Raw genomic sequence first — 17,000 nt, forward strand, 5'->3', positions numbered from 1 at the left:
GCACTTTTATCTAGTGCAGCACACTTTTACTTAATACAGTACACTTTTGCTTACTACAGCACTCTTTTGCTTAGTAGAACACTCTATTATTTAATACAGCACTTTTACCTAGTGCGGCACACTTTTACTTAATACAGCACTTTTACCTAGTGTAGCACACTTTTACTTAATACAGTACACTTTTGCTTACTACAGCACTCTTTTGCTTAGTAGAACACTCTTTTACTTAATACAGCACTTTTACCTAGTGCAGCACACTTTTGCTTAATACAGCAGACTTTTCTTAGTACAGCACTTTTACTTAATAGGGGAGAGGAAACGGACACATCGAGGGAAAATTGACTAAAATTACAATTTTAACAAAATTCCCCTTAATTCCCACCCCTAATAACTATCTAAGTTGCCTTGTAATGGGCCAGAAAATCTATGCTCACCAGAGAATGCCTGCTCCGTGCTCTTGCGGTCCTAGATTCTTCACCGCCCCAAAGTAGAGATACCCCAGTATTTAAAAGTAACTGCTGGTATACCGCTTCCTTGGGCAGGCTGTAGAGTTGTTCTTCTTGCAGGCAGAGCATGGAGGTGAGGCGGCAGAGAGAGAGCGATGGCTTCCTGAGAGGCTATTTTATACCCATTGGGAGCCATAATCTTCGTGCCCAAATCCGGATGTATCTGGGCTATACAAAAGGGAATCGATCTGTCCCCATTGACTGTGATGGGTTGACTGTATTCCCCATTCATTGACTGGTTTGAATAAAGCTGTCTTAGTTTGAAAAAAAAATGTCTGTTTCCTTAAGTGCTGAGTAAACAGCCCTTGGATGTTAGTATAAACAAATCCATTGTCCTGCAGTCACCACCCAACCGCAATTGATTGACAGTCTCAAGTACTTAATCTCTTGAGTCAACATTGTAGAGAGTTCGTGTAAACAAACATCCATTGTCCTGCGGTGAAACTTCCTAAACTGCAGTTGATTGACAGTTTAAATACCTCATTACTTCAGAGGCTGGCTTTTTTTTTCAACTCCTTTATCAGCCATCTTTGATTTTCCTTTCACATACACACAGGCTGTGTTGTGTCTTTTGCCACGAGGCCGGACAGCCATCTTTGATTTTCCTTTTCACATACACACAGGCTGCCTTGTGTCTTTTGCCTCGAGGCCGGACAGCCATCTTTTGATGCCCTGGATTTTTAAGGTATATTCTACCCAGGTTTTCTTTAATCAAAAATATAATCTTCGGGGCTGTAGAAATGTTGGAAATTCTTGCGAAACCTTACAGTCCCCCATCGGATACTAAATCTTGCTTGTAGTATCCTGTCCAAAGGTAAGCAATAATTTCTGACCCCCCCAAAAACACCCTTCCCTTATACTTATCTATATCTGTCTTTGATCCCCCGATACCTCCATCTCCCCTACCCAGAGAGAATCACAGTACAGGGTAGGCATCTATCGACAGAAAAACATGATTAGTACAATAATTCAAACATGGAGGGGGTGCAATGCCCCTGCACCACTTGTGACATAATTTTAACACGATACAACATCTTTAATGGGATTACCACCAAGCCAAAACATATCTGTTAAAAAAACAAATTGAAGAAAACGAGCTTCCCTTTTCCCTTTTTTATATAATGCAATAGCCTGACACTTTAATAAATGGCACCATTCTACAGCCATAAATGTATTTCAAATTTTACAATCTGCAAACACGACAATCCGTAGGCATATGCAATTTGTTCAATTAACTCTAAACAAGTAGTACAATCTTACAGTTAGGAACTAAATTCACACATTATTTCCTTTGAAGTTGGGACCAATACATAATACAAAATATAAAATAATTAACACGCTTTTTGTAAACTCTTAATCTTAATCGGGATCTCCAATAACAGTTAAAATGCTGTGGGCATCTGCCTCCTGCAGACCCCTCCCATTGTGGGCTAGGGGTGCTCCTTTCCTCGAGCATCCAAAGACACGATGGTCCTCTGTACCTTCCGGATCTCTGAAAAAGACTTTAAAAAGAAAACATCTAGCCAGGTCCCCTGGCTCGGGGCAGTGTGATCAGGTCCCGTGACCTTGGCTCACATAATACAACTTCTGGAATAGTACCATACTTAAAACTTATACTCTAATAATTAACACTACCAATATGCAATATAAAATTTAAAATTAACACGTTCTACCTTAATCCTTTATACACATTAATTGAACAAGGCTATATACAAGCACCGCCTGCCTCCGGGCGGCCAGCCTAATCCCTGTTTGGGCTGCCACAGGCTGCTCCCTGTGGCGTGGCTGGATTGATCCCAACTTCTCGTCCCTTGCAGCTTATGGCTGCTGGTTGGGGACTTCTGTCTTTTGGGTTCTCCCTGACTTGGGAGTCCACCCTATTCCACTGGAAAGCTGGTGACCATACTTTCTTGGGCTGGGGTGCCTGAAGAGACCTCCTAGGGAGTGTCGCTGGTGGGGCTACCCCGGCGAGCGGACACTTAGCTCGGGTCACACACCTTGCTGGCTGGGGACCGCCTCCTTTGGGTCCCTCCCTACCCAAACCTGGGCTGGGGACAGGCAATCCCTTGCCACCATCTGCTGGTGGCTGAGAGTCTTCCCCTTCAGGTCTGAGACCTGGTTCAGGCTCCTCCCCGGAGTCCCACAAGAGAGGGGGAATCGCTTGGGCCAAGTGCTGGGGAACTTCTCCTCTCACACACGCGACTGCGCCTGTGTGTGCAGTCTGTGTGAGCGTACACGCTGCAGGCTGAGGATTTCTATTCTCAGGTTCAATCCCAGTTGCCTGTTTCCCTGCCCTCGGCTCAAACAACCTGCATTGTTTAATATAACTGGCAGCCTGCCAGTAATCCTGTTCTAAATCCTTTTCCCTTACCAGGGCGGCCTTAAAGGCAGAATCTTGGGCTTGGACCTGCTTTTGGTCCGGGGCCAAAGCTATCCCCTGTGTGCCTCCCCTGTCCCAGATTGTTGCTACCGGACCTGCTCTACAAGGGTCCCAGAACTCTCCTTCCCTGCCCCCCTGCTTAAACAGCTTACACTGGTCATGAATGGCTCCTCCCCTAACACAAGCCACAGCGCCTGCCGGTGCAGCCTGTGAGCTTGTACCCGCTGCGGGCTGAGGATTTCTGTCCTCAGGTGCACTCCCAGCTGCCCGTTTCCCTGTGGGTCCCATTAAGCTAAATGGGACCTTGTTAGACCGGGGTGAATTGGTCAGGTCTTCCGAGTGGACCACCATGTTGGAGGCTCCAATGTCCACCGAATATCTCCCCTGCACCATCTTCACCCCCATCTTAACAAAGGGCCTGCTCCCCTCAGCATTTTCGCGGGGACACAGGTCAACAGGCTGCGCTGGCTCTAGTCATTGCTGGGAGTGGGATGGGGCAGACGGGGTCAAAGCACCGGTGGTAGCTGCTACTCTCCCCTGGCCAGTCAGAAGAGATGGTAGGGACTGTAAAAATGACTCGATTGCAGCGGGAGGGATATCTGGCCCTGCCTTTTGGGCTGGGGCTGTGGGATCCATTCCCTGGTTATCCTTCAAGGGATTCTTACAGTCTTTTCTCCAGTGACCGTCTTTCCAGCACCCATAAAAATTTAACCTAACCTGGGAGGGACGGTTCCCCTCCTGGTGCCACTCTTTCTTACTCTGGCTCCCAGGTTTAACCTCATGGACCTTTCCCTTGGGTTGGGGCATCTCGATACACCTTAGGTTTCTAAAGGCTACTGTGAGCCGGCGGATCACCGCTTCTTCGGTGGTCTGGGGGTTTTGGGGGCCAAACCAAGCCGTGACCTGGGCTTGGATCCGGGGTAGGCTGTTTGTCATAAGACAACGGAGCCAGTGGGTCAATTGGACTGGGTCCAGTGCTGCCCACCCTGGCATTCCCGGGCATGCACTCCGGTAGACTGGCCACAGCCTGTCTGCGAACGCCTGCGGGGACTCCCCTGGGAGCTGCACCATTCTTTCTACCCGGGCGAACGGACTACCATCATTGAGTCCCATGGCCTCCAATATCTCATTCTTGAGACCCTCGTAATCCCTCTGCCCCCTTTTGCACTTGCCAGATAGGGACTGGAGGAGATCACCTGCCAGGGAAAACAGCAGCATTTTTGCTTGCTCTGCGTCACAGCAGTCATTTACACAAGCTGCCTGCTCTATCTCCCTGAAGTTTAGAGAGGGGTCTCCCTTTTTAGTGAGCTTGGGGATGTGGCTAACTATGTCCCTGAGCTGGTGAGTGCTATACGGCACCAGAAACTGATTCTGGATGGTTGCTGGGTCATCTTCATCAAAGGGCGGACCGTACCTCTGTTGTTGGAGGGGGTACACTGGTCCTGATCCCGGCCTATCTAGCAGGGCCTGCTGTGCTTCCTCTACCACCTCATCCTCCACCCCCCTTTGCTGCCAGAGCTCCTGAAAGCTCAGAGCCATGGGTGGCGGTGGTGCGACCTCGGATTCCCTGACCAACCTTTTCCTGGGTGTTGCCTGTGGGATGGTTTTATTTGGGTTGCTGGTAAAATCCGGCTGACCTGCCTTCAGGCTGATCAGACATATCATCCCCTTTGCCCTCTTTAAAGCCATATTCAAGCTTTCTATCTCTTCCCTACAGGGACCATGATCTGCTTCCTCAAACCCTTGCTCGCAGGCCAGCTTATATGCTGCCTTTACCTCCCTAACCTTTTCCTCCTGCTCTTTTATTTCTTGTATGAGGCGGGCGTTCTCCTCCCGCACCCTCATCTCATTGCTCTTGGCCTCTGCCACTAGGCACTTCAGGTACTCAGACTCGTGCCTCGTGTGGCTTTTGCCCTCACTAAACTGGACCACCAGGTGCTCTATCTTGGCCTGGTATTCTTCCACCTCCCTTTCCCTATCCCAACTCTCTGCTCTAGCTTCCCTAAGCCTGCGGGTAACTTCCCCAAGCCTGCAGGCACCTATCCTCAAACAGACCAGTGGGGTGATGAAAAGAAAACCAATAACTGCTGCTCTCTCCAGACCCAAACCACCGTCTGCTACATCACATACCATTACCAACGGTCCTGCCACGGTCGCCATTTTGTAGAAATTAAAAGGGGGCATATAACTGGGGTTATTGTCTCTGGCCAGTCAGAAGTATCTGAGCTGCTCCAGAGCCCCGTGTGGTTTCGAATCACTCCCCTTTTCTGGTTCTGACTGCCAGACATATTCAGTAGCGATGTAGACAAAACGAGACTCATGGTTGGGTGCAAAGAAGACTAGTGTTTATTGAAATAAAAGGAAATAAATTGAAAATAATCAATACAGCACACCTATGCTTAATACAGCACTTTTACTTAATACAGTACACTTATGCTTACTACAGCACTCTTTTGCTTAGTAGAACACTCTTTTACTTAATACAGCACTTTTACCCAGTGCAGCACACTTTTACTTAATACAGTACACTTTTGCTTACTACAGCACTCTTTTGCTTAGTAGAACACTCTTTTAATTAATACAGCACTTTTACCTAGTGCAGCACACTTTTGCTTAATACAGCAGACTTTTCTTAGTACAGCACTTTTACTTAATAGGGGAGAGGAAACAGACACATCGAGGGAAAACTGATTAAAATTACAATTTTAACAAAATTCCCCTTAATTCCCACCCCTAATATCAATCTAAGTTGCCTTGTAAGGGGCCAGAAAATCTATGCTCACCAGAGAATGCCTGCTCCATGCTCTTGCAGTCCTAGATTCTTCACCGCCCCGAAGTAGAGATACCCCAGTATTTAAAAGTAACTGCTGGTATTCCATTTCCTTGGGCGGGCTGTAGAGTTGTTCTTCTTGCAGGCAGAGTACAGAGGCAAGGCGCAGAGAGAGAGCGAAGGCTTCCTGAGAGGCTATTTTATACCCATTTGGAGCCATAATCTTCGCGCCCAAATCCGGATGTATCTGGGCTATACAAAAGGGAATCGATCTGTCCCCATTGACTGTGATGAGTTGAATGTATCCCCCATTCATTGACTGGTTTGAATAAAGCTGTCTTAGTTTGAAAAAAAAATGTCTGTTTCCTTAAGTGCTGAGTAAACAGCCCTTGGATGTTAGTGTAAACAAATCCATTGTCCTGCGGTCACCGCCCAACCTCAATTGATTGACACTCTCAAGTACTTAATCTCTTGAGTCAACATTGTAGAGAGTTCGTGTAAACAAACATCCATTGTCCTGCGGTGAAACTCCCTAAACTGCAGTTGATTGACAGTTTAAATACCTCATTACTTAAGAGGCTGGTTTTTTTTTTCAAATCCGTTATCAGCCATCTTTGATTTTCCTTTCACATACACACAGGCTGTGTTGTGTCTTTTGCCATGAGGCCGGACAGCCATCCTTTGATGCCCTGGATTTTTAAGGTATATTCTACCCAGGTTTTCTTTAATCAGAAATATAATCTCGGGGCTGTAGAAATTTTGGAAATTCTTGCGAAACCTTACAATCCCTTGCTTTTTGTGGTATATATCAATGATCTTGACTTGAATATAGGGGGTATGATTAAGAAGTTTGCAGATGATACTAAAATCGGCTGTGTGGTTGATGCTGAAGAAGGAAGCTGTAGATTGCAGGAAGATATCAATAAATTGGATAGGTGGGCACAACAGTGGCAAATGGAATTCAATCCGGAGAAGTGTGAGGTAATGCATTTGGGGAGGGCTAACAAGGAAAGGGAATACACATTAAATGGTAGGACACTGAGTAGTGTAGAGGAACAAAGGGACCTTGGAGTGCGTGTCCACAGATCCTTGAAGGTAGTAGGCCAAGTAGATAAGGTGGTTAAGAAGGCATACGGAATGCTTGCCTTTATTAGCTGTGGCATAGAATACAAGAGCGGGGGGGTTATGCTTCACCTGTATAAAACACTAGTTAGGCCTCAGCTAGAGTACTGCATGCAGTTCTGGTCACCACATTACAGGAAAGATGTGATTGCACGAGAAAGGGTACAGAGATGATTTACAAGGATGTTGCCACGAGTAGAGAATCTTAGCTGTGAGGAAAGACTGGATAGGCTTTTCCTTGGAACAGAGGAGGCTGAGGGGAGACCTTATTGAGGTGTATAAAATTATGAGGGGCACAGGTAAAGTGGATACAGAGGACATATTTCCCTTAGCAGAGGGGTCAAAAACCAGGGAGCACAGATTTAAAGTAATTGGTGGAAGATTTAGAGGGGATTTGAGGGGAAATTTCTTCCCCCAGATGGTTGTGGGGGTCTGGAACTCACTGCCCGAGAGGGTGGGAGAGGCAGGAATCCTAACCACATTTAAAAAGTACTTGGATGTAACGAGACGGGATTAATAAAAAATGTCCTAGTAAAGGATCCCCTTGGAATGAGTGACCATAACATGGTTGAATTCCATATTCAATTAGAGGGTGAGAAGTTTGGATCTCAAACAAGCGTGCAAAGCTTGAATAAAGGAGACTATGAAGGTATGAGAGCGGAATTGAGTAGAGTGGATTGGGAAAATAGATTAAAGGGTAAGACGATACATGATCAGTGGTGTACATTTAAGGAGTTATTTTACAACTTCCAAAAAAATATATTCCACTGAGAAGAAAAGGGTGTAAAAGAAAAGACAGCCATCCGTGGCTAAGTAAAGAAATTAAGGATAGTATTCGACTAAAAACAAGGGCATATAAGGTAGCCAAATCTAGTGGGAGGATAGAGGATTGGGAAAACTTTAAAAGACAGCAAAAAATAACAAAAAGATTGATTAAGAAACGGAAGATAGATTATGAAAGTAAATTAGCAAAAAATATAAAAACAGATAGTAAGAGTTTTTATAGTTATATAAAAAGAAAAAGGGTGGCTAAAGTAAATGTTGGTCCCTTAGAGGATGAGACCGGGAAATTAATGGTGGGAAATATGGAGAGGGCAAAAACACTGAATGAATATTTTACATCAGTCTTTACAGTAGAAGACACTAAGAATATCCCAACACTGGACAAACAGGGGGCTAAAGTGGGGGAGGAGCTAAATAGGATCAAAATCACTAAGGAAGTGGTACTCGGTAAAATAATGGGACTCAAGGCGGATAAATCACCTGGACCTGATGGCTTACATCCTAGGGTCTTGAGGGAAGTGGCGGTAGGGATTGTGGATGCATTGGTAATAATTTTCCAAAACTCCCTGGACTCGGCAAAGGTCCCGGCAGACTGGAAAACTGCTAATGTAACACCCTTATTTAAAAAGGGCAGTAGACAAAAGGCTGGAAGCTATAGACCAGTTAGCCTAACATCTGTGGTAGGTAAAATTTTGGAGTCCATTATTAAGGAGACAGTAACAGGACATTTGGATAATCATAATTTAATAGGACAAAGTCAGCATGGTTTTATGAAGGGGAAGTCATGTTTGACAAATTTGCTGGAGTTCTTTGAGGAAGTAACGTATAGGGTGGATAAAGGGGAACCAGTGGACGTAGTGTATTTAGACTTCCAAAAGGCATTTGACAAGGTGCCACACAAAAGATTATTGCTTAAGATAAAAAATCACGGGATTGGGGGTAATATTCTGGCATGGATAGAGGATTGGCTATCTAACAGAAGGCAGAGAGTTGGGATAAATGGTTCATTCTCAGACTGGCAATCAGTAACTAGTGGTGTTCCGCAGGGGTCAGTGCTGGGTCCCCAACTCTTTACAATCTATATTAACGATTTGGAGGAGGGGACCGAGTGTAACATATCAAAGTTTGCAGATGATACTAAGATGGGAGGGAAAGTAGTGAGTGAGGAGGACATAAAAAACCTGCAAGGGGACATCGACAGGCTAAGTAAGTGGGCAGAGATTTGGCAGATGGAATACAATACTGGAAAGTGTGAGGTTATGCACTTTGGCAGGAAAAATCGTAGAGCAAGTTATTCTCTTAATGGCAAGAAACTGGAAAGTACTGAAGTACAAAGGGATCTGGGGGTCCTGGTGCACGAAACTCAAAAGGTTAGTATGCAGGTGCAGCAAGTGATTAAGAAGGCCAATGGAATGTTGGCTTTCATTGCTAGGGGGATAGAATATAAAAATAGGGAGGTATTGCTTCAGTTGTACAAGGTATTGGTGAGACCGCACCTGGAATACTGCGTACAGTTTTGGTGTCCATACTTAAGAAAGGACATACTTGCTCTCGAGTCAGTACAAAGAAGGTTCACTCGGTTAATCCCGGGGATGAGGGGATGGACATATGAGGAGAGGTTAAGTAGATTGGGACTCTACTCATTGGAGTTCAGAAGAATGAGAGGCGATCTTATTGAAGCATATAAGATTGTGAAGGGTTTGGATCGGGTGGATGCGGGGAAGATGTTCCCGATGATGGGTGAAACTAGAACTAGGGGGCATAGTCTTAGAATAAGGGGCTGCTCTTTCAAAACTGAGATGAGGAGGAACTACTTCACTCAGAGGGTGGTAGGTCCATGGAATATGCTGCCCCAAAAAGCTGTAGAAGCTACATCATTACATAAATTTAAAACAGAAATAGACAGTTTCCTAGAAGTAAAGGGAATTAAGGGTTACGGGGAGCGGGCAGGAATTTGGACATGAGTCTAGGTTCGGATCGGTCATGGCCCTGTGGGTAGCGGAGCGGGCCCAGGGGCTGTGTAGCCTGATCCTGCTCCTATTTCGTGTGTCTAATTCTGTTAGATTCAGGAGATGGTTCTGTGATAGTGGATTGGCGGTTAGGATCAGATCAGCCATGATCTTATTGAATGGCGGAGCAGGCTCGAGGGGCCGATTGGCCTACTCCTGCTCCTATTTCTTATGTTCTTATGTTCTTATGGATGTGCACTTGGGATGCACTAACCTGCAGGGCTATGGACCAAGAGCTGGGAAGTGGGATTAGGCTGGATAGCTCTTTGTTGGCTGGCGCGGACTCGATGGGCCCAAATGGCCTCTTTCCGAGCTGTAACTTTCTATGATTCTATATTAAGACTTATTAAGGACCTTGACAGAAGTCTTGGAAAGTGATGAACTCTGTAAAAGAGTGTTGGGGGCATAATAGCCAAGACTGAAGTGACATGATTTGGTGAATGAATCTTCACTTATTGACAGTGCTAGGCCCTCATTTGTACTCTTCTTGGTCTAGCAGCAGGCTGCTGGCTCTCCGATTCCACCTCCATTCCTCCTTGTGCACCCTTTCCATGCTGTGGGAATGTCTAAGTTCATGCTTCTTTGTGTGTAGACCTGGTGAGTGAATGTGGGGAAAGAGATAGCTTTGGTGATGCCTGAATCCAAGAGTCTCCCACCTAGCCTCTTCATTCTCTTCCTTTTCATATCCTCAAAGTAAAGACGTTCCCATTGAGAAATGGATGTGCAAATCAATAGCTGAGTAAAAGTTGCAGCAAAAGTTACTGGCTCAACCCCGGAGCATTAAAAAGATCATAATACAGGCACTATGCAACCTTCAGTAGCAGTGCACAAAATGGCCTCCTCAATGTGATATCCAACTCAGCGATACCTTGCCTCAGCTCTTACTGCCACTGATACAGTGGTGGTTATTATTTGGAGCAGAAATGGAGGGGAACGGAGCAGAGAGGATCAACCACGCCCCCTTGACCCCATTCAAATGTGTACAAATGACCTTGTGGTGGGCTTTAAAGGGAACTAGCATTTTATGGGGAGAAGAATTCAGGTACAGTTTTTCTTTGTGGTGGATTTGAGGTGGTAATCTTTAAGAATGCCCTTTTCTCTGTTTATCACCCCGAATCAAGGGGTATGGGGAGAGCGCAGGAATATGGTATTGAGATAGAGGATCAGCCATGATCATATTGAATGGCAGAGCAGGCTCAAAGGGCCGAATGACCTACTCCTGTTCCTATTTTTCTATGTTTCTAATCTGCCCAACTCAGAGGAGAATCCAGACCATTTTGTCAAATATAATTCACCTCAGTTAAATTCACTTCTTGACTGAGAATATTAGGAGACTGCAAAATCTATTTAAACATTTGTTGCTGCCTATTTTAATTGTGCTAACATTATGCACCTGGCCCCTGGAACCAGTCATTTTGTTTACTGATTCATGGGGGAAGTTTTAACCCCCCCAGAATGGGCAGGAGAGGGGCAAGTGTGAGAGTTAAATTCTTAAAAATGGAAAACTCTGCCCCAACCAGGGTGAATTGGGGGTCAGGCGAGTAACCAGCTCTCGAGAGGTGGATCAGGAGTTTTAATATTTAAATGAGGCAGCGTGCCTTAGATTTTAGCAGCCATTTGTATTTAATGGCTGTGGACTGGGTTTTGCAGGGCTCGGGAAACCCGGCAGCTAAAGGGAGGCGAGAACTGCTAGCTGCTGCAGGTAAGTGCTTGTGGGCCATGGAGCAGGAGTGCTGCTCCACGGCCCCCCTAGCTTACCTGCTGTGATCGGCCAACCCCTCTGCAATCAGATTCCGCCTCCCCCGTGATCCAATCCTTCCTACGATCTCTCTCCTCCCCTGTAATCTGATCCCCCCCGCGATCTCTCCCTCCCTCCTTTCCGGTCCCTGGCTGCGGCCTTCTGCCACAGGCCTTCCCGCCCGACAGCCGGCCGACCTTCAATCTGGCTGGCTGTCGGGCAGGAAAAGGAGAGAAAAAAATTCAAATGAGGTCCTGCCCGTAAATTTGGCAGGAACTCCGCAATCCCCGTATTTCCAGGTTTCCTGACCGCTAAAAGTCGCCCCCGTACCCTTCCCACCTCCCTGTTAAGTTCAGGGCCCATGTTGTTTGTTAGATTAAAAAGTAACAAGTCTCAAGAATGGAATAGGTTTCTGCATTTTAATTCACCAGCAGCGTTAGGTGATCCCAATTGAGGTCAGAAACAAGGTCATGTTGTGCTTTCCTCATGAGGAATTTTATTTTGAACCTCAAAAAGGCATTCACAAATGAATAAAGATTTAATCATTCTCCACATTCAATACTAAAAGCCCAAGCTCACAGCTCCACTGGCTTGGTGCCAAATTCAATTTTACTGCAGATTCTTTTCTACTGCAGACAGGAAACCAGGGGGAGGACTTAAACAAGTTGTAACTTACAACAGTTATCAGAGGAAACTCTTACCTCAATTGGCCTGTAACTGAGGTCTCTCGGATTTTTTAAAAAAAGGACTCCTACAGCCTGCTACATTCTGTTCTAGAAGCGAACTCCAATCTTCTGTTTTAGCATTCATAACCATATTTTCCCAGGCAATGAGCCTGGATATTTCCAGTTGAAATGATTTGTGAGTATAGATCCTGTGCCCTGTGCCAACATTATTCTTTGCCCAGGCAGAAGGGGATCTTGACGTGTGGCCAATGGTAGAACACCTGCCAATATATGACAAATATTAGGGGATATGAGAAGTAAGCAGGAGATTGGAATTCAACTAAACAGCTCACAGGGAAAACACATAGGGCTGGGTATGAGCCCTGAGGCGGGGAGGGAGCGGGGGGTGCTGTTTTGAGGTCGGGAAATGCAGTAGTACGGGTTTCCCAAACATCCTGCAGTTTTTAACTGCAGGAAGACTTTACATTTTCCTCTGTAGGTTTCCCACCTACAGCCAGGCTGATTGACAGGTTGTCTGCCTGTCGAGCAGGATATCACGCAGCGCAAGGCCACAGCATAGCTGGGCTGAGAGCAGGTGTGTCTAGTGGGGTGTGGGAGAGATCATGGGAGGTAGGGGGTAGGGGTGCTGGAGGTCAGGGGGTCTGATCCCCGACCCTGGGGGTCTTTGTATAGGGGGGTTCTGATGGGGGGAAAGCACTCCTGCTCCTCCTGGCCCACAAGCAGGGCTGTAAAGGCACTTACCTTCTCTCTCCGAAGCTGTCTTCACCTCGCTTCAGCTGCCAGGTTTCCCAAGGCCTGGCAAAACAGGTTAAATCAGAAGCTGCCAGCCTCAGTTAAATATTTAAATTGCCAACCCAGCTCCTGGGAGCGAGTTGGCTGCCTGCTCCTTGTCCCGCCTCCATTAAACCCGGATGTGGGCGGGTTGGAGGCATGTTGGGTTTGAGATTTAAAAAATTTTAACATCTGACCCGACCCCCAACCCACTCGATTTTGGGGGATAAAATTCACCCCAGTGGCACAGCTTGATGAGCCAAATTCCCTCTAATATTCTGATGCTACATTATACTTTCTATTGACATCAGCTTCATTCATCAAGGAGTGCAACATGTTACTCTGGCTCCTTTTCTTTACATTCAGTTTATAGCCTTAGATATGCTTACTATTGCTGTTTACAGTATTACATATAAATGTATGAAAATGTTGGTCAGGAAAAGATCAGCTGGTCCATCTAGCTTGTCCCATGTCATGGTGCCACATGTATCAAGATTCAGATACTCCCTACTCACCCAGAGTTATAGCTTTGTGGTATTGGTCCTGAACCTCATGAGGAATCTTATTAGTCACATTGTTTAAACCATTGCATTTGCTTCAGTTTTTTTTAAGAACATGTCAGAATGTTGCAGAAGATTCTGATAGAAACTGCAGAATAGTATGGCAGCTTCTTGCTAAAATGAGGACAATTCTCACTCGTTGTAGGCCTGTGTTCTGTTTATTCTTTGAGATGTCCAGTTGGTCTATGGTAATGTAAGGCTGTTTCATGTGATGCAATGCTTTTCTATATGATCTGCTAAATGGTACAGGTATGACTGAACACTGTATGATGCCTGCCCCTGCACTTGCTTAAAAACCTGTTCCATTTCCAGCTTTTTCCAGTTCTGACGAAGGGTCATCGACCTGAAACGTTAACTCTGTTTCTCTCTCCACAGATGCTGCCTGACCTGCTGAGTATTTCCATCATTTTCTATTTTTATTTTGGATTTCCAGCATCCGCAGTATTTTGCTTTTGTACTGTATGATGCCTAATGTTTTTAGCCTAGGAGCAAAACAGAGAAAGTAACTGGAAATAATGGGGGTCAATTTCAACGCTGCTGCTGCCTGGGCAGTAACCTGGAGGAGTGGATCACTTCCCATTGCAGAATCCGCCCAATTTAAATTCCATTTAAAATGAACCTCTGTGATTGCTCCAATAAATTTTGGTTATGATTTTAGTAGAAACAGCAAACTGTTCCCCCAATCATTTTATCAACTCCAGTGATACACTTGTGGATTATTTAGGAGGATCTCTCAATATTGAACCTTGCCCCCTCTCTCTGCTTGCCTTCCTTTTCGATGATGCCCTCGGCTCAAATCCTTGCCTTTCCATTTCTCTCCTCTTTCTCCGTGGTCAGTGTTCACCATTTCCCTCTCCTCCTTTACTGTAAAATGCCATGATATGCCTTCCTGTACATGAGGACTATGTTAGTGCAAACTTTTGTTGTCTGAATAATGTCTAGATAGATGCAAGTCCCTTTGATTATGCTAAGTATCATTTTCATTTTTTTTGTCAGCAGTTTTTTATTGTCTGTATTTATGACTGATACAAAGCCACTCGAGTGAAATTCAGTGTTTATGAATTGCTGTATGCTAGTAATAGAGAACCATTTTAACTGTGAAATTAGATTAGCCTTCAGGACATACAAATGATAGATCGATTAAATTCCAAATCTAAAATATTAAAATGCATTTTAACAGATTTTAAATTGTTTTTGTATAGGTGGTATGTTTTAAACATTATGCTTGTAATGTGTTTGTAGTTTTGTAAATATTTAATGTGAAATATATTAATATTGGGACATTTTAATATGCCATTCTATTTATCAAACTGTTCTGTTACATATTTATCTGTTGAATATTACAGAAGTTGTCCCTCTACGCACAGTGCTATGATGCACTATTGTTTACCAGCTAGTTTTATTTAATAAATCCCATTTGCAACCATTTTTTACTTAGGCTGTAGGCACAAAGATGCGATAAGTGTTATTTAATGCATCAACTGAAAAATTGTTTTGAGGATTTCAATTGAAGGTCATTGTGATACTGCTGAATATAAATCAGTTATTAGATGCTATTTAAACTGGCACTTCAAATAAAATTCAGTACTATGGTTTTGGCAGTGATAAAGCTTCAGAAAACTTAAAAATAAAATATTACTTAAATGGCAGCACAAATAAAAAAAAAACAAGTTGAAAGGAGGGCTCCTTCCGGATACCTTGGGGTACAGTTTCTGCTAGATTGAGCTTGTTTTATCAGCACAATCTGGGTGATATCGGCCGAACCAGCGTAAAAGATAGCGGAATTTTAAACGTAAGTTGCATCAAGCATAAATGGAGTTTCTGCGATCTTTAACGCTGGTTTAAAAATCGTTTTGCCTGAAGCCGGCCCCACCCAACAAACTGGCCACACGCCCAGATTGAAATAACGAGGATGTCGAGTTTCCGCTGATTGTGCCAGTTTGCGGAAGCTCTTCAAATTGAGCTAGTTTTCTTAGGAACACAGGCACTAGTAGGCATGTTTTAAAAGTTTTTACATTTTAAAAAATATTCAATTTACTAAGTAGCTGACTCGTGTACACCAACAAAACCAGTAAATGTTTCAGTATAGTTTGTTTAAGTCATTCTCAGTGATTTAAAATCAAGTTACTCATAGATGGAGGACTGGACACTTTTAGTTAAAATATTATTTTTTGTGATAATCCCATTTTCACTGTATTAATAAAACTGCACCAAGTTACCACTCCTAAATACAAAAATGATGGGTCATATATTCCGATGCCTACGGGTGTGTACGGGCTGTGTACACACCCGTAGGGACACTGGAAATGGCGGTTTCAGGCATGCCAAGCGCATACGCTGAAAATCGGCATTTCCGATCTGTCAAGAATGCTCTCGACAGATTGGACGCCTGTGCGCTCCAGAGAAGGGCCTCTGCGGGTGGATAGTTCCGCTTTCTGGAGACCCTCCACCCGCAGAAAACCCTTAGAAATCTTACGCCTGGTAAAAGCAGTAAGGCCTGCTTTTACCAGCATAAGAGTTGAAAAAAGTTAAAAAAAAAATCTTTTCATCCATTTATAATTTAAAAATACTTTTAAAAAAGGTAAATTTATTTTTAACCTCGTAAAAAACTTTAATTATTTTTTTCAAAAACTTACATTTTTGTTTAAAATATTTAATTTATTGTAGTTTCAACTCATTTAAAAATGTGATAGTTTTTTTTAAATTTATTTAATGTTTTACAGTGTTTTTGGGGTGATCTCCATTCATATATTTGACAGGTCTATCTGTCAAGTGTATGAAGGGAGATTCCCTTCTCCTGCTGGCTCCCCATGGCCCATGTGATCCCAGGGGCACTTGCGAACTGCCTGCGCCTCTGGGATACGTGGGCCCTGCACATTTCGAGTTTGGGGAGGCCCAGGAATGGAAGTATATGCACCTCGGGAGCCCTCAGGTAAGTCCGTAGATTTTTTCCAGATCGGAAGCCTCCGCACGCAGGAAGCCTCCGATCGGAAAATACGGGCTTATATTTTAAATTCAAAGGAAAAAAAATGATTACGTTCTGTTATGGTGCCTGATTACGCTGATTCATGGAAGATTTTACATTTGTGCTTATGCAAATTAATTTTAGCAGAGACTTGAACTGTAACCTAACCCGCGCAATTTGCGCCCAGTTTTCCGATTGTTCCCAAAGTGGAAACTCTACCCTTCTTATGTTTAATTTTTGTTGCAATTCCCATGGAAGAGAACATAGTCCTAGAGCAACAAGCTGTGATAAGCATAAGATTCAGCTCCAGAGTTTTCACAGGACAAGCTGCATTGTTTTAATTTGCCTTTTTTAATGGTGATGGTCAGTAGAGCATTTTTTTATTCATTCATGGGATGTGGGCGTTGCTGGCAAGCCCAGCATTTATTGCCCAACCCTAGTTGCCCTTGAGAAAGTTGTGGTGAGCCGCCTTCTTGAACCGCTGCAGTCCATGTGGTGAAGGTACTCTCATAGTGCTGTTAGGGAGGGAGTTCCAGGATTTTGACCCAATAACGATATACTTCCAAGTCAGGGTGATGTGTGACTTGGAGGGGAACTTGGAGGTGGTGGTGTTCTCATGCGCCTGCTGCCCTTGCCCTTCTAGGTAGAAGAGGTCGAGAGTTTGTGAGGTGCTGCCAAAGAAGCCTTGGCGAGTTGCTGCAGTGCATCTT

This window comes from Somniosus microcephalus, chromosome 13 (assembly GCF_052327205.1).
Source record: "Somniosus microcephalus isolate GS21.2 chromosome 13, FLI_Smic_1.0, whole genome shotgun sequence".
NCBI classification, from domain to species: domain Eukaryota; kingdom Metazoa; phylum Chordata; class Chondrichthyes; order Squaliformes; family Somniosidae; genus Somniosus; species Somniosus microcephalus.